We start from the raw sequence: 17,711 nt of genomic DNA, 5'->3' as shown, positions 1-17,711 counted from the left end.
AGCCGATGGGGGTCTCCGCTCAGTCCGAGCGCTCCGAGCCAGGGGGTCCCGCTCAGTCCGAGCCGGTGGGGGTCTCTGCTCAGTCCGAGCGCTCCACGTCACCCGAGGGTTCCCCACCAGAGCCCGGGGTCGCCCTTCTCCGCCGCCGCATGCCCCGCGGTCGGCCTCCAGTGTCTGCTCCCCGTCGCCGCCGCCGCACGCCCCGCGGTCGGCCTCCAGTGACTCCCCCTCGTCGTCGCCGCCGCCGCTGGGAGCGCGGTCGGCCTCCAGTGACTCCCCCTCGTCGTCGCCGCCGCCGCTGGGAGCGCGGTCGGCCTCCAGTGACTCCCCCTCGTCGTCGCCGCCGCCGCTGGGAGCGCGGTCGGCCTCCAGTGACTCCCCCTCGTCGTCGCCGCCGCCGCTGGGAGCGCGGTCGGCCTCCAGTGACTCCCCCTCGTCCTCGTCGCCGCCGCCGCTGGGAGCGCGGTCGGCCTCCAGTGACTCCCTCTCGTCCTCGTCGCCGCCGCCGCTGGGAGCGCGGTCGGCCTCCAGTGATTCCTTCTCGTCCTCGTCGCCGCCGCCGCTGGGAGCGCGGTCGGCCTCCAGTGATTCCTTCTCGTCCTCGTCGCCGCCGCCGCTGGGAGCGCGGTCGGCCTCCCTCGTTGGGATTTTGCTTTGTGGCCCCTTGGCCTCTGCGGCCTCCTGAACTGTGTGTTTTTTGTTTTGGATTTCCCACTGACTCCCCTGAACTGTGGACTGTTTTTTTTCCCCTGCTGTTTTTGTTTTGTCATAGCTCCTGGACTGTTCCTTGTTTCGACCCCCTATTTTGGACATTGGAGCTCTCCGGCCTTGTGCCGTCGCTTTTTGTTTCATCCGGTTGTTTTTTTTGCTTCTCGTCCCCGTGTTTTGTTCTTGTTTGGACTGTGTTGCCTCTGCTCTGCCTCATTTTGATGCCCCCTGTTGGACTGTCTCCGGCCTTGTGCCGTCGCCTTTTGTTCTGGTCCTGTGTTTTTGTTTTCTTCCTGTCCGGGTTTGATTTGTTTTGTTCACGCCCTGTGATTTCTGTTTTGCTCCCTGTCTTTGTTTTTGTTTCGGGCCCTCCCTCCTGGTCCCCCGCCTCCCGCCCTTGTCTGGTTTTGTTTCTGGTTTTGGCCGTCGGGAGCCGGCCGTTGAGGGGGGGGGTACTGTCATGTCCTGGGCCGTTGGCCCAGCGTTTTGTGTTAATTTATTTCCTGAGTTTGTCCTCCCTGTATGTTTGTCATGTTCCCAGTGTTGTGACTTGTCTGCGTGTTCCTTGGTTTATCACTTCCTGTTTTATTTTGCCAATGTGATTTCCTTGTGCTTTGTGTTTAGCTTTGCTTCCCCTGTGTAATTAGTTTCATTTGCCTCACCTGTTGTTCCCTGCTGTTTCCTCTTGCCCTGATTACCCATTGTGTATTTAAGCCCTCAGTTTTCATTTGTTCTCTGTCGCGTCGTTGATGTTTTGTGCCCGCATGTTCCTGTGTTCCCTGTGCCTGCCCTTCGTCTCCCTGTGCCTCCCTTCCAAGGTTTTTGTATTTGTGTTTCCCCGTTGAAATAAATCCCCTTTTTAGTTATGTTTGCTTCTGGAGTCCTTCATGTGAGTCCTTCCTCGTCCGTTTCCTCCCCGGCCATGACAGATTTTGTAGAATTCCAAAGAACAACTTTTGCCTTTCAGGTTTCCTTTGAATGAAAACAGCATGATACTTCAAAAAGTGCTATTTGTGTAAAAATAAGATAAAGCAGCGCTGAGTGATTCCATCAAAATTTTAGAGTGGTTAGCATGAATCTGTCAACTGAGTTATTTCATCTAATATAGATATCTTAGTGTTGGCAGTCGTTATAAAAGAATGAAGCACTAACGAAGCCACACCCAAGGCACCAACATCAGTGGTCTTGGGAACACCCCCACAGAGATTAAAATTGATTTATTATAGGTAGAAAACAAACTTAAAATTACAAACCAGGTATTCTTTGAAGAGGATGTTCGGGTCTTCGTTGAGGTAGATACAAAGCACCCTCAGGATGCACTTCCTCCTCTTTTCAATACTTTCATTCTAAAGAGAGAAAAAAACACAGAAATATTATTCTGACTGTTAACTTGTCAGCATACTTGTCAAAACTGACTAGTCAACATCAGTTTATAATTCCATATTGTTCACTACCAATAGCAAAACATACCTGTGTGATTGGGATCAAAATCCTGCTAATGTTAGTCCCTGCAAAGCCTCCTTTCTTCTTGAACACTTTGATGAGCTGGGCAGTGTGTTGGTCAAGCTGTGCATGGAACCTTGAGACAAGGGGGGCAGTAGTGATCCTCACAAATTCTGCTTCCACCTGAAAACATAATGTCCACAAAACACTTTATGAAAAGTGGGGTTTTCGACAGTTTCTTGTATGTAATATTGACGCGCGCCTTAAGCTTTAGGGCTCTCAGCAGGAGGCTTTGGCCAGAACAGTAAACTGTAGGGAAACTGCCGTGGACTCTCTGTGTCAGTGCTCCCTCAGCTCCCCCCTCTCCTCAGGTCTAGGGCAGGCTCTCATATGTAAAGGAGGTTTCTGTGAGTCATACAAATGCAAATCAAGTACTCACCAGTGGTCACCAGTACTCACCAGTGGTCTACCCCTCCCAAGTTGTAACCAACATATTTTTATTTCTACAGCGAAACATTCAAACAAGACTAATCTCACGAGAAATCATTCTAATTTATAAATTTGAATTATCTAGTTGGAAATATATTTTCTCCTCCGTGAATCGCCACCTTATCGTGGTGGAGGGGTTTGTGTGTCCCAGTGATCCCAGGAGCTATGTTGTCTGGGGGCTTGTCCCCCTGGCAGGGTCTCCCATGGCAAACTGGTCCTGGGTGAGGGTCCAGACAAAGAGCGGTTCAGAAGACCCTTATGAGTGAAAAAACAAGGGAACAGTTTACCCTGCCCGGGATAGGGTTACCGGGGCCCCACCCTGGAGCCAGGCCTGGGGAGGGAGCTCGAGGGAGAGCGTCTGGTGGCCAGGCATTAGCCCGTGGTGCTTGGCCGGGCGCAGCCCGAAGAGGTTACATGGGCCCGCCCTCCTGCAGGCCCACCACCCGCAGGAGGTGTCGTAGGGGTCGGGTGCAATGTGTGTCGGGCGGTGGCCGAGGGCGGAGGCCCTGGCGGACCGATCCCCGGCTATCGAAACTGGCTGTTGGGACATGGAATGTCACCTCTCTGGTGGGGAAGGAGCCTGAGCTAGTGCGTGAGGTTGAGAGATACCAGCTAGACATAGTTGGGCTCACCTCAACGCATGGCCTGGGCTCTGGAACCAGTCTCCTGGAGAAGGGCTGGACTCTCTTCCAGTCTGGAGTTGCCCTCGGTGAGAGGCGGCGAGCTGGGGTGGGTATTCTTGTACCCCCCCGGCTTGCTGCCTGTACGTCGGAGTTTTCACCGGTGGACGAGAGGGTAGTTTCCCTGCGCCTTCGGGCTGGGGAACGGGTCCTGACTGTTGTTTGCGCTTATGCGCCGAATGACAGTTCAGGGTACCCACCCTTTTTGGAGTTGCTGGGTGGGGTGCTGGAGAGTGCTCCATCTGGTGACTCCATAGTCTTGCTGGGAGACTTCAACGCTCACGTGGGCAATGACAGTGAGACCTGGAGGGGCGTGATTGGGAGGAACGGCCTGCCCGATCTGAACCCGAATGGTGTTTTGTTATTGGACTTCTGTGCAAACCACAGTTTGTCCATAACAAACACCGTGTTCGAACACAAGGATGTCCATAAGTGCACATGGCACCAGGACACCCTAGGTCGCAGGTCGATGATCGATTTTGTAATCGTATCATCAGATCTGCGGCCGTATGTTCTGGACACTCGGGTGAAGAGAGGAGCTGAGCTGTCAACTGATCACCACCTGGTGGTGAGTTGGATCAGGTGGCGGGGGAAGATGCTGGACAGACCTGGCACACCTAAACGTATTGTGAGGGTGTGCTGGGAACGCCTGGCAGAAGCCCCAGTCCGGGAGTTCTTCAACTCCCACCTCCGGCAGAACTTCGACAGCATTCCGAGGGAGCCACACCTCCTTCACGACCCGCTACGCCGGCACGTAAGCGGAATTCTCGGCGCCACAGGAGTAAAGCGAAGCTACCAGATTCTGACTCGTCTCCTGCATCGGCCACTGTGAGTTCTCGGCAGCCTTCTATGGATGAAGGCTGTGTTGACATGAACAGTAATAACTTTGTTTTGACACCGGTCCCCGAAACCTCCACCTTGCACACAGCCACACCTCACCACACAGAATCCATTCTTTCTCCGATTGATCCGGTAGACACCGCTATTTTCATGGACAAGGAGCTCAGACCGGAGGTTCACAGATTTTTCAGAATCTCCTCCCGGATTTACAACTGCTCTGACTCTAAGGCTTTTTCCGTTGGTTTTTCTGCTGTGCTTGGTCTTTTGAATGCTCACCCACGCTTGCTGCTGTCGCCCACTATCGCAGGATGGATGAACTCAGCTGTTCGTGTGGAAGCCCACATCAGAGCACTGAACTCACAATCTTCGCCCGCTACAGCAACCACCAAGCCTCACTCTGCACCCGCTCCTGTTCCGCGGGTGGGAGCACCTCAGCCTCAGCAACCCACGCCGCCTGCAGCAGCTCCTCCCCAGTCACTCCCGTCTCAGTCAGCTGTAGCTCCAGCCACCTCCCAGTCTCAGTTAGCTGTAGTTCCGGCCTCCGCTCAGTCTCAGTCAGCCTCTGTAGCTCTCCCCGCTTCAACTTCCCCAGTGCCAGCTCTCCCCGCTTCAGCTCCCTCAGCCTCAGCTCTCCCTAGCTCTCAGTCTGTCTCCACGCAGTCAGCTCTCCCTAGCTCTCAGTCAGTTTCCACGCAGCCAGCTCTCTCTAGCGCTCAGTCAGTTTCCACGCAGCCAGCTCTCTCTAGCTCTCAGTCAGTCTCCACGCAGCCAGCTCTCTCTAGCTCTCAGTCAGTCTCCACGCAGCCAGCTCTCTCTAGCTCTCAGTCAGTCTCCACGCAGCCAGCTCTCTCTAGCTCTCAGTCAGTCTCCACGCAGTCAGCTCTCTCTAGCTCTCAGTCAGTCTCCACGCAGCCAGCTCTCTCTAGCTCTGTCAGTCAGTCTCCACGCAGCCAGCTCTCTCTAGCTCTCAGTCAGTCTCCACGCAGTCAGCTCGCCCTAGCTCTCAGTCAGTCTCCCACGCAGTCAGCTCTCCCTAGCTCTCAGTCAGTCTCCACGCAGTCGGCTCGCCCTCAGTCAGCTCTAGCTCCAGTCGCTCTCCCTCGCCCTCAGTCAGCTCTAGCTCCAGCCGCTCTCCCTCGCCCTCAGTCAGCTCTAGCTCCAGCCGCTCTAGTTCTCCCTGCCTCAGCTTTGCTCCCTCCAGTGGTTTCTCTTTCTGTGATCCCCTTGGTCAGTTTAGTTTCACCTCCAGTCCCTTCATCTTCAGTTTTAGTCTCAGTCCCCTCATCCTCCTCAGCTTCAGCCCCCTCGTCCTCAGTCACCTCAGTCCCCTCTTCCTCAGTCACCTCAGTCCAGTCAGCTTCCCCGGTCCCCACTGCCAGTGCTTCAGCTTTGCCCCCTTCAGTGGCGTCACTTCCCTTAAATCCCTTGGTCTCTCCAGTCAGTTTAGTTTCATCTTCAGTTCTGGTCGCAGTCTCCTCAGTCTCCTCGGTTTCCTCCGTGCCCTCTGTCCCCGTAGTCCCTCAGGTCCCCGTAGTCCCTCACTCTACTTCCACTTCTGGTCCCTCAGTCCCTCAGGTCCCCGTAGTCCCTTACTCTACTCCCACTTCTGGTCCCTCAGTCCCTTCGGTCTCTGTCCCCTCAGCTCTCCCTAGCGCCCGGCCTGCTTCCACGCAGCCGGCTCTCCCTAGCGCCCGGCCTGCTTCCACGCAGCCGGCTCTCCCTAGCGCCCGGCCTGCTTCCACGCAGCCGGCTCTCCCTAGCGCCCGGCCTGCTTCCACGCAGCCCCTAGTGCCAGCTCCTTTAGCTTCAGTCCCTTCAGTTTTGGTCCCCTTTGTTCCCTCCTCTGGTCCCTCAGCTCCTTTAGTTGTGGTTCCCCCTGCAGTCTCAGTCTCGTCTCGCCGCCGCCGCCGCCTGGAGCGCGGTCGGCCCTCAGTCTCGTCTCGCCGCCGCCGCCTGGAGCGCGGTCGGCCCCCAGTCTCGTCTCGCCGCCGCCGCTGGAGCCGCGGTCGGCCCCCAGTCTCGTCTCCTCGCCGCCGCCGCTGGTGCCGCGGTCGGCCCCCTGCCACGACTCCTCGTCGCCGCCGCTGGTGCCGCGGTCGGCCCCCTGCCACGACTCCTCGTCGCCGCCGCTGGTGCCGCGGTCGGCCCCCTGCCACGACTCCTCGTCGCCGCCGCTGGAGCCGCGGTCGCTCGCCTGAGAGGTTTGGACTCTGCTTTTTGGCCCCTTGGCCTGGGCGGCCCCCTGAACTATGGACTGTTTGTTCCCCCTGGCCGTTGCTCTTTTTGTTTCTGTTTTGGTCATAGCTCCTGAACTGTTTCTTGTTTTGACCCCCTGTTTTGGACATTGGAGCTCTCCGGCCTTGTGCCGTCGCTTTTTGTTTCATCCCGTTCCTTTTTCTCATCCCTGTGTTTTGTTCCTGTTTTTGGACTTTGTCCCGGCCTTGTGCCCCTGCTGTTTTTGTTCTGACCTTGTGATTTTTTGATGTTTTGCTCCCTGCCTGGTTTTGTTTTTGTTCCGGTCCCTCCGTCCTGGTCCCCCGCCTCCCTCCCTGGTCTGGGTTTGTTTCCTGTTTTGGCCGTCGGGTGCCGGCCTTTGAGGGGGGGGGTGCTGTCATGGTCCTGGGCCGTCTGCCCAGCGTTTTGTGTTTTTTAGTATTTTTTCCCTGAGTGTTTAATTCCCAGTGTGTTTTTATGATCTTGTTCCCTTTGTCTCTGTCTCCCCTGCTCCATGGTCTTGTCTGTTTTGTCCTGATGTCTTGTCCCTGACCTCCTGTGTTTTCATGTTGTCATTCCTAGTGTTGTGACTAGTCTGCGTCTCTGCCCCGTGTCTGTGTGCCAGTTCCCCGTATGTAGTCTGCGTGCACCTTGGTTAGTCACTTCCTGTATTATTTTGACAGTCTTGTGTTCCCTGTGCTTTGTGTCTAGTTTTGCTAACCCCTGTTATTAGTTTCATTTGCTTCACCTGTTGCTCCCTGCTGTTTCCTCTTGCCCTGATTACCTGCTGTGTATTTAAGCCCTCAGTGTTCATCTGTTTCTTGTCGCGTCGTCTTCAGTGTTCCCTCGTTGTGTATGTTCCTTCTCTGTAGTTCCTTTAGTTTAGTTTTGGCATCTGTCCAGCCCCTGCCTAGCTGTGTTCTGGTTCCTGTTATGTTTTCCCAATAAATCCTCTAAGTCCTGTTTTTGTGAGTCTGCATCCTGGGGTCCAATCCTGCCTGCCACACACACGCCATGACATCACCTTCTCAGTTGTCCTGCTTAAACAGACAGTGGATGTGTGAACAACACATCTTCCAGCTCATAGGGGGTCGTTTTGACTGTTGGGTTTTCTCTGTATTATTGTAGGGTCTTTACCCTAGGCTGAGGACATTGAGTCCGAATGGACCATGTTCCGCACCTCCATTGTTGAGGCTGCTGCTCAGAGCTGTGGCTGCAAGGTGGTTGGTGCCTGTCGTCGTGGTAACCCCCGAACCAGATGGTGGTCACCGGAGGTGAAGGGAGCCATCAAGCTGAAGAAAGAGTCCTATCGGGCTTGGTTAGCCTGTGGGACTCCGGAGGCAGCTGACAGGTATCGACAGGCCAAGCGGAATGCAGCTCGGGTAGTGGCCAAAGCAAAAACTCGGGTGTGGGAGGAGTTTGGTGAGGCTATGGAAAAAGACTTTCGGACGGCATCGAAGCGATTCTGGCAAACCGTCAGGCGACTCAGGAGGGGAAAGCAGTGCTTCACTCACACTGTTTATAGTGCGGGTGGGGGGGGGGGGGGTGCTGACTTCAACTGAGGCTATAGTCGGACGGTGGAAGGAATACTTCGAGGACCTTCTGAATCCCACTGACACGCCTTCTGTAGTGGAAGCAGAGTCTGGGGATGAGGGGGATGACTTGACCATCACTGGGGGTGAGGTCACTGAGGTAGTTAAACAACTCCTTGGTGGCAGAGCCCCTGGGGTGGACGAGATTCGCCCTGAGTTCCTGACGGCTCTGGATGTTGTAGGGCTGTCTTGGTTGACACGCCTCTGCAACATCGCGTGGAGATCTGGGGCAGTGCCATTGGATTGGCAGACCGGGGTGGTGGTCCCCATCTTTAAGAAGGGAGACCGGAGGGTGTGCTCCAACTTTCGGGGGATCACACTCCTCAGCCTCCCCGGTAAGGTCTATGCCAGGGTGCTGGAAAGGAGGGTGCGTCCGTTAGTCGAACCTCGGATTCAGGAGGAACAATGCGGTTTTCGTCCTGGTCGTGGAACGCTGGACCAGCTCTTTATCCTCTCAAGGATATTCGAGTGTGCGTGGGAGTTTGCCCAACCAGTCTACATGTGCTTTGTGGACTTGGAGAAGGCCTTCGACCGTGTTCCTCGGGGTGTTCTTTGGGAGGTTCTGCGGGAGTATGGGGTGGCTGGCCCATTGTTGCGGGCCATTCAGTCCTTGTACAACCACAGTGAGAGCTTGGTCCGTATAGCCGGTAATAAGTCGGATTTGTTTCCTGTGGGTGTTGGACTCCGTCAGGGCTGCCCTTTGTCACCGATTCTGTTCATAATTTTTATGGACAGAATTTCTAGGCGTAGCCAGGTGGCGGAAGGCTTCTTCCTTGGTGGCCTCAGAGTCTCATCTCTGCTTTTTGCAGATGATGCGGTTCTGTTGGCTTCATCAGGGGGGGGCCTCCAGCTCGCAGTGGAACGGTTCGCAGCCGAGTGTGAAGCGGCTGGCATGAGAATCAGCACCTCTAAGTCTGAGGCCATGGTCCTCAGCCGGAAAAGGGTGGAGTGCCATCTCCGGCTCAGGAACGAGTTCTTGCCTCAAGTGGAGGAGTTTAAGTATCTTGGGGTCTTGTTCACGAGTGATGGGCGAAGGGAACGGGAGATCGACAGGCGGATCGGGGCTGCTTCTGCAGTGATGCGGACGCTGCACCGGTCCGTCGTGGTGAAGAGGGAGCTTAGCGTAAAAGTGAAGCTCTCGATTTACCGGTCGATCTACGTTCCTACCCTCACCTATGGTCACGAGCTTTGGGTAGTGACCGAAAGAATAAGATCGCGAATACAAGCGGCAGAAATGAGTTTCCTTCGAAGGGTGGCTGGCCTCTCCCTTAGAGATAAGGTGAGGAGTGCGGCCATCCGGGAGGGGCTCAGAGTAGAGCCGCTGCTCCTCCACATCGAAAGGAGCCAGTTGAGGTGGCTCGGGCATCTGATTAGGATGCCTCCTGGCCGCCTCCTGGGTGAGGTGTTCCGGGCATGTCCCACCGGGAAGAGGCCCCGTGGTAGACCCAGGACACGCTGGAGAGATTATGTATCTCGGCTGGCCTGGGAACGCCTTGGGGTCCCTCCGGATGAGCTGGAGGAGGTGGCTGGGGAGAGGGAAGCTTGGGCTTCTCTGCTTAGGCTTCTGCCCCCGCGACCCGGCCCCGGATAAGCGGAAGAAAATGGATGGATGGATGGATGGATGGATGGAAATATATTTTTGGAAGTTTTCAGCTTTTGTCCCTTTTTCCAATAAGGCTGTGAGCTTCTGTCTGTGAGCTTCTGTCTGTGAGCCTTTGTCATGGAGTTTTTTGTGAACCCTGAACTTTAGTGGACTGAGGGAGATAAACAAAGGCTATATCTTGATTTTGGTGACACCACAAGCATTATTTTCATTGAAAAGCATACTCAGACTTTTTGTTACAGTGAGTTAGACTGAAAACTATCACACCATCATCCTCTCCTGTGCAGTGGCTTCCCAGCTAGCATTGAACATTCAGACAACATCCCATGAATGCTGCTATAAACGTTCAGTGAATGTTCACATGCATTAATGACATTAAAGACTACCAAGGCAGATGGAATACGAAAATGTATAAACTTTTATTTTGCTATATCAGCAAAACCTTCATGAGAAAAATGTAAATGTAAAAAGGTAAATAAAATAAAAAAATAAGGAAAATTTTAATGCAACAGTCACCTGTCATGGTCCTGGGCCGTCTGCCCAGCGTTTTGTGTTTTTTAGTATTTTTTCCCTGAGTGTTTAATTCCCAGTGTGTTTTTATGATCTTGTTCCCTTTGTCTCTGTCTCCCCTGCTCCATGGTCTTGTCTGTTTTGTCCTGATGTCTTGTCCCTGACCTCCTGTGTTTTCATGTTGTCATTCCTAGTGTTGTGACTAGTCTGCGTCTCTGCCCCGTGTCTGTGTGCCAGTTCCCCGTATGTAGTCTGCGTGCACCTTGGTTAGTCACTTCCTGTATTATTTTGACAGTCTTGTGTTCCCTGTGCTTTGTGTCTAGTTTTGCTAACCCCTGTTATTAGTTTCATTTGCTTCACCTGTTGCTCCCTGCTGTTTCCTCTTGCCCTGATTACCTGCTGTGTATTTAAGCCCTCAGTGTTCATCTGTTTCTTGTCGCGTCGTCTTCAGTGTTCCCTCGTTGTGTATGTTCCTTCTCTGTAGTTCCTTTAGTTTAGTTTTGGCATCTGTCCAGCCCCTGCCTAGCTGTGTTCTGGTTCCTGTTATGTTTTCCCAATAAATCCTCTAAGTCCTGTTTTTGTGAGTCTGCATCCTGGGGTCCAATCCTGCCTGCCACACACACGCCATGACATCACCTTCTCAGTTGTCCTGCTTAAACAGACAGTGGATGTGTGAACAACACATCTTCCAGCTCATAGGGGGTCGTTTTGACTGTTGGGTTTTCTCTGTATTATTGTAGGGTCTTTACCCACAATACAAAGTGCCTTGAGGCGACTGTTTGTTGTGATTTGCTGCTATATAAATAAAATTGAATTCACTTGAAATGAAATGAATTTAATTTCCGTGTGGCAGCTTCCTCGCCTGTGATTGGACAATACAGATCACGTGCGGGATCACGCTGAAGGTCTGTAGGACCAATCACTGCCTTCCTTCTCTTCCGTTCAAACTGAATGGCGGTTTTTGTCTACGCTGCTTTCCCGGTACGACAATGGAGGACGTCGTCTATATTTCAACACCCCAGAAGCTCCCGGTGAAAGCGGGCCTCTCTACCGGCCAGCCTCAACCAGCCCCGCTGCAGACGAGAAGACGCTGCTGGCTGCAGTGAGTGGGTTATCTACTCAGTTACTCACGTTTGTACGAGCGCGACTGAAAGACAACATGGCGTCTATTGTGTAGACACTCGATGCTCTAACAAAGCCTCACCTACAGAAGGACTCGAGGAAAAGACGGCAGCACGATCCGAAAACTGCGGTAAGACTTGGTCGTTTCTAAAACAAAAATACTAAGAGTGGAGGAATGGTCACAGTAAGCTGACAGACGTATTGTGATTTGGTTTCTTATTTTTATTTGGTTTCATCTTATAGGAAGCAGTTCGCGGCCTGCACAACTCTGAATCCAATAAAAGCCGGTATGATCCTCTGCAGAGGTAAGAATCAGAATCAAAGCAGCAGTATTCAATGTGTGGAGGAGAGAAGAACTTTAAATGTTTTTACTCTTATTTATTTTCACGTTTTTTTTCCACAGACTGTTCGCCTCACAACGCGAGTGGGTTTCTAATGGGTGGACAGTGATATAATTGTGTGTAAGTATCTATTGGTGTTGTGTGTTTGTGTGTGTGTTTTTTTGCCTGAATATTGTTTATGTATGCACTGTGTTTACACTGTGTTTATTTACAATGTACAAAAATGTTTTTCAGCTTCTTGTTAAACCTACAGACGGTCCGCCGAACTTCCGCTACAGTCAGCCTCACGGTCCGGAAAAGGCGGCAGCCATTAAAAATCCTGCCCGGTGTCGTGTAAGAAGGAAGCCGGTAAGACGTATTGGATTGTTTTGTTGGTCTGCTGTATTTGTGTAGTTAGCTTGGAAATGCAGTTTTATTTTTGGAAAATATTACTTATTGTTTTTTTTAACTTTATATAAAATCTGGCTTCTTCTGAACAACCCAAAATGTATATAAAAAGCAGTGGTGGCCGTGCATTTCACACCTAGGCCTTCAGTAGTGATCCGCCTGAATCACTCCACCCTCAATAACTATTTTATGGCAATAAAAACATCTTTTTATGCAGAAATGCAGTAGAAAGAGCTGTTGCATCGCAGATTGAGAGCTCATGTAGCCAGAATAAAAGCATTTACCGAAGAAACAAACCCAAGGTGCACAAGTCTGCTTTTACTGCTGCTACAGCTGCGACACATATAAAAATGCATTGATAACAACCTCATAAAATTATTATTAAGAGAGAAACATTTTAGTCATCGTGACCCCGAAATGAAAGTTCCTGCTTGCCCCCCCCCCCAAAAGCCAATCTAACAGTCTCTTTAAGATTTCCCTATTATTCTTCACCTTTACGTCGTGGAGCTCCGCTTCCCTGCGCACTTGCTCGCTCAGCTGATCCGCTCTGGTGTCCCCGAATGTTTTGCTTGTAAGTGTCCGGCAGTGCTTTGGTGTCTCGTTGCTGCCTCGGTTAGGCAAGTCAAATTTACAAACCCAGTGTGGCTCCAAACACCATGTCGATCAGTGGCAAACAACAAGCACTCCCAGCAATACAATTTGCAGTGTTCCTCGGGGCCTGTGAGCCAGTGGTACCGCTCGTAATTAGTGGACTGAAAGTGGTGGACACATCCTTTTCCCGGTTGTGACAGGCTTGCTAGCTTCGGAGTTGCCCGACCTTTCTTAATGATGTCCAGCTTTTCTTGAAAAGTCCGTCTTGGCTTTGGCAATAAATCTGCAACCAAATCCATTTCTTCTCCTTCAGCCATTGTGGGTCGACAAAACAGCTATAAAATCAGCACAACTATATTTCTGCTTGTGCAGCTGGCTACAGATGCAGTTTGCTAGCTCTGGCTAGTACACTGACTATCCAATCAAAGTGTATGAATATGCTGATGTTACCGTACGCCTACTAGAGGGCTTCGGTGTTGCCAACTCATAATCTGATCGGTTGATCAAACTGTTTGATCTACACTTATTTTTGTGCTACGGGGCCCGCAGAAGTGATTGTGAAGGCCTCCAGGCAGATTTCTTTGACCCTGGCAACAAATGATGGCTGAAATGTGATTGGTTAAATGCTTTAATATGAAAATACACGTCTGGAAACAGCGCGACCACAGGAAAAGCTGTGAAAGGAACCGTACAAACCATTTCGAATAATTTAACAAGTATTGATGGACAGGATATAATTAACATCAGTCTGTGATTCAGATATTTTTTAGGCCAGCAGAGAAGGCCTTGCAGGCCCTGACGGCCCACCACTGCACTTTTTTATTAAAAAGATGATTCAGTGAAGGTGAAAATAATTAACATTGAATGTTTATAGTTTCAGCAGCTGTAACATTTTGGGACCTAAAAGATAAAAAGTGTATAATCAGTTTAAAGGTGCCTCAAGGGTTAATGACCAAAATCACTGAAGTACTTTTATCAGTGTTAAATTTTTTCAAAGTACTTGTTCATTTGTCTTTTATTCACAGGATGCAGGAGTTGGTACTTTGTCACATAACCATTGTTTCTGATGACAAAGATGGGCTGATTAATTTTTTTTTTTTGCATTCAGGGTCTTATCTGCTATGTGTACATTCAAAGTCAAGAGACTCAAACTTTCAGTGTAGTTTCCTGATTTTTCACAATATTTCATATAGTTTCATAATGACTTAATGTGTGCTCTGTGTCAGCAGCTGCTGGAGGAGAGGGCGAGTGTCCTGGCAGTGAAGGAGGTTGCCTTCTGGGACGGTGTCACCACTGACCTCATGTTGGATGAGGAGGATGGCGTCTCAGAGGGCGTGTCGGGCTGGATAAAGACCCCCAAGCTTCCCCAGCCAGGAGCTCAGTGACCTCTGAGCCAAACTGCAAGACAGACTAGAAGCTCACCCTAAATACAACACTGTGTTTGTATGCTGGACCATGCTCTGAGAGAAAGCCACCACCACATGGCCCAGAAGTAGCAAAGCATTATATGTCATAATGTTTTTGTTTTCTTTATATATATAGATTATATGATGTGTGTGTGTGTGTGTGCATATTGCTTTATAAATAAAACAAAAAAAATTATTCAAACTTGTGCCTCACAATTTGTTTCTCTTAATTGAATTCCTTTTAGTTGAGGTTATTAGCATGGCATGAATACAACATAACATACAAGGTATATCACAGAAATAATAATTAAAAATAATTTTTATTACTGGGTTATTATTTATTAGGGAGGGGCTTACCCAGGCCTGTCTTTATAAAGGCCAATGGGGGGACAGATCTACCAACCAATCACATGTGAATACTGAATTGTGATGTCATTTTTATCATCCAATGACTGAGAAGCCACGTGGGTCTCTTGCCGCTGCTTCGGCTTGCGCTGCTATTCATATGTAAAGTGGAGTCGTTAACACCTCGCGCCTGCCGGCTCCCCCCGTACCTCTACCCCCCGCTGATTCTAGTGGTACATAAAAGACCATATCCGTCTCAGGCGAACGAATATGCGCTGCCCCGTATGCTGACGAAAGCTGACGATAACTAGGTGCGCCCGCGTCAGTATACGGGGATGGATATGCCTCTTTTCGTGCAGTGAAACCATAAAACATTTAACATTTAAAACAGAAATACTCTCACAAGAATGTACAAAAAAACAGGCTGTGCTGCAATACAATAGCATTTCCCGTGTTATTTTTACATAAAATGATTAACATTCCCGTGTAACTGGAAGCCATAACAACTCTCTCCCCTGACCTCCCTGTCTCTACACTGTCACTATCCATTAAAGCATAATTGAAAAAAATTGTTGACTATAGCTGATTTAAAAAGCATTTCATACCTCTGCCACAGTGAACAGTCCTGGCCATCTGATCTTGAACTCTGCCATCATGGGCTTGTCTCTGACAACCTCCTGCCTTCTGTATGCGAACGTCTTAGCCATCTTTTCTTTGATAACTTTATCATTATGTCTCTTCTTGACCTCAGATAACAACGCAATCTTTCCCCTTCAAGGCTGTCCTGGGTCTCTCCAGCAGGATAGGGAGGACAAAAATTTACTTCGGCTTTCCTCGGTTTTTTGACATCGTAGGCAGGCTGACATCTATCTGCAGGTTTGTGCTTGAGGGAATTGATGCTCAGTTCTGGGCACCCCAACTTTCTAAGTTTTGTCCTGTAGTTTGCCATCTTATACTTAAGGCTTATTTTCCAGCCGTAGAAACCACTGAAGGATCCCTGTTCTCTCAAACATGGATGTGCTTTGATCAAAGCTTCAGCAACAGATTCAATTTCCAAGTTTGAGGGATATGCCTTGAACTTGATGATTTCCTGAGCCAGACTTTCCAAGATGTCTGATTTAAGTTTATGACCGGGTGTCAGAAGAACTCCATTTGATATGAAGTCCTGGTTTGCACTTTGAAGTTGCATCTCTACGTCATATGAAAACTTTGGAATTTGGAATTCTGTCGGCCAATGTGATGATCGAGGAGATTCTGAATCAGAGGAGAGTATTATTGTGTCAGAAGATGAGAACGATGCTTCTTCTCCACTCTGATTCATGCTGCCTTGGCTGAGGTCTAGAGCATCTGACAAGTGAATGATTTTCACTGTGCTCTTGTCTTGAATGTCACAAATTTGGTTAAGGTTAACAAACTCGTTGTCAAAGTCACTGTCCATGTACTGGAGTCTAATGTCCCCCTCTATATCAAACTGACGTTTGATCTCATTTGTAAGATCCTCAACAGATGCTGGCAAGCCTGATTCTATGGTCAGTTTTTCAGCATTGTTGGAACCAAGGATAATCCGCAGTTTTACTGGTGCAGCCATCACCCAAATGCGTCAGTCTGGAGAAGATGAAAACGCACATATAAAGTAATTAAATATGTATAGATTAAAAGCATTCAAATTAGAAAGAAACCAACTGACAACAAAAAAAAAAAACACACAAAAAACCCACAAAGAATGTATTGGTAAAGGAAACTCAATTTATAGAATGGTTTAAAGAAAGAAAAGTCTGACTGTTAACATACCACGGGCAAGCTCAGCAGTGCCGTCTACACCACATCAATGAGTTAGGAAACAGCTGTCACACCCAGGATCTGAAATTCATCACGTTTAAAGGATCCATAAATTAATGTAATACAAAATAAAACACACATTCAGATTGAGGGCAAGAAAATTAATCTGTCACCTGATAAATGTTTCTTAAAATAAAAATTCTGGCAATTCAATTCACAGTAATTAAAGTAGCTCGTTGTGATCATACCTGTTATACAGTGCAATGAGCAGGCAGGTGGAAGCAAGAATCAGGACTCACTCAAATCAAATCAGGACCTGAAAAACTGCAACAGGATTATTACAAAAAGAGAGAAAGAGAAAAAAATAGATAAACAGGTTCACAGATTAATCGTTAGTGTGCTATGTACAGGGTCCTACAACAGATATTTACTTTAAATCTACTTCCATGTCAGTCCTCAACTTGGCTTTCATGCACTCAATTCAATGAAAAAATATAACAAAACAACACTTTACAGATTTGGCTAAAAGCACCCCGAAAGATTTTATAGTGTACATAAATATACAAAGTAAACTTTCAAATTCATCAAAAAGTGGATCAGTCCTGTTGTACTGCCACGAAACTGATGAGTGCCATGCCCCCCCACTAGTCTGCCAATGGAAAACTTGAAGCAGCCAGGTATGGGATAAATCGCTGGTGAAATAACGCTTGACATCTCAGACAGGATAGAATCGTTCTCTTAAAATATCCATGGATAGAATACGACAGTAAAATGACTCACCAAACCACACTGACCTAGTTAAAGCAGTTTTCAGAGCTAATATAGCGTATATCAAACACAAACAAAAAAGGAAAACTCTGTTAACGTGTTTAGGGGATGGGGGGGGGGGGGGGGGGGGTGCTCGTTATTGTGCACTTGTTCGCTGCTCTCTGAAACACAAATACTTTGGAAATATAGAAGTGTTGTATCACAAACACAAAATTTAATCTTGGTCAATATGAAATTACTACAACAGGTATGGATGAAAAATGTCCTCTTACCTCTCTCAAGTCGGAAAATGAATACCGTTAGCACTTAGCAACTTCACCGCATGCTTAATCGCCAAAAAGCAGCGAAAAAGAGAGTTTGCACATGCGTAGTCTGAAGCACTTCAATCCTCTTCTTACTGCCACCTTCCGGGTGTAGCAAGTATTGCAATCATAATTCATTTTAATTAAATGGTTTGTGATTAACCAGCACGTAATTATTTTGTACTCACAACGAAAGACAAAATTACATGGACTTTATTAGAAAAAAATATTTCAACTTAACAAAGACATGTTTTTTAAGTAAACTGAAAACATCAAAATAATATAAAGTGCACAACCCACCTATTTCACTTTTTTGAGTGTATGCACTTCAAACCTGGACTAGATTATTCTATCGTACTGGCTAAATAATTAGAGCACAATGAAAAGAAAAGTCAAAATAGGCAAGTGTGCGTTAGTATGAAAAGTCCTAGTTAAAACCATAAACATGCCAAACTTCAAACTTGTAAACACTTTTATTTCACAGCTTTTCTTTGATTTTAGAGATTTGATCGTCTCTCTATTTCTGCTCGTAGTTGCATGAGAAGCTCCTCTCTCTCACTGCAAAAAAGGCATTAAGTTATGAATCACTTG

General features: G+C 48.9%; 1 long non-coding RNA gene across 1 annotated transcript; it reads right to left on the bottom strand.

Moving 5' to 3' along the window:
* Positions 1 to 15,503: 15,503 nt before the first annotated feature.
* On the bottom strand, positions 15,504 to 17,170 carry LOC115777497 (uncharacterized). Its single transcript, XR_004019635.1, has 4 exons — positions 17,091 to 17,170; positions 16,299 to 16,366; positions 16,063 to 16,131; positions 15,504 to 15,876 (listed from the first exon to the last, which is right to left on the bottom strand). It is a non-coding gene; the product is annotated as an uncharacterized LOC115777497 (long non-coding RNA).
* Between the last annotated feature and the right edge of the window lie 541 nt (positions 17,171 to 17,711).

Source organism: Archocentrus centrarchus, unplaced genomic scaffold, assembly GCF_007364275.1.
Source record: "Archocentrus centrarchus isolate MPI-CPG fArcCen1 unplaced genomic scaffold, fArcCen1 scaffold_55_ctg1, whole genome shotgun sequence".
NCBI lineage: Eukaryota > Metazoa > Chordata > Actinopteri > Cichliformes > Cichlidae > Archocentrus > Archocentrus centrarchus.
Note: the sequence above shows the minus strand (reverse complement) of the source record. Positions and strands in the feature narration are given on the sequence as shown.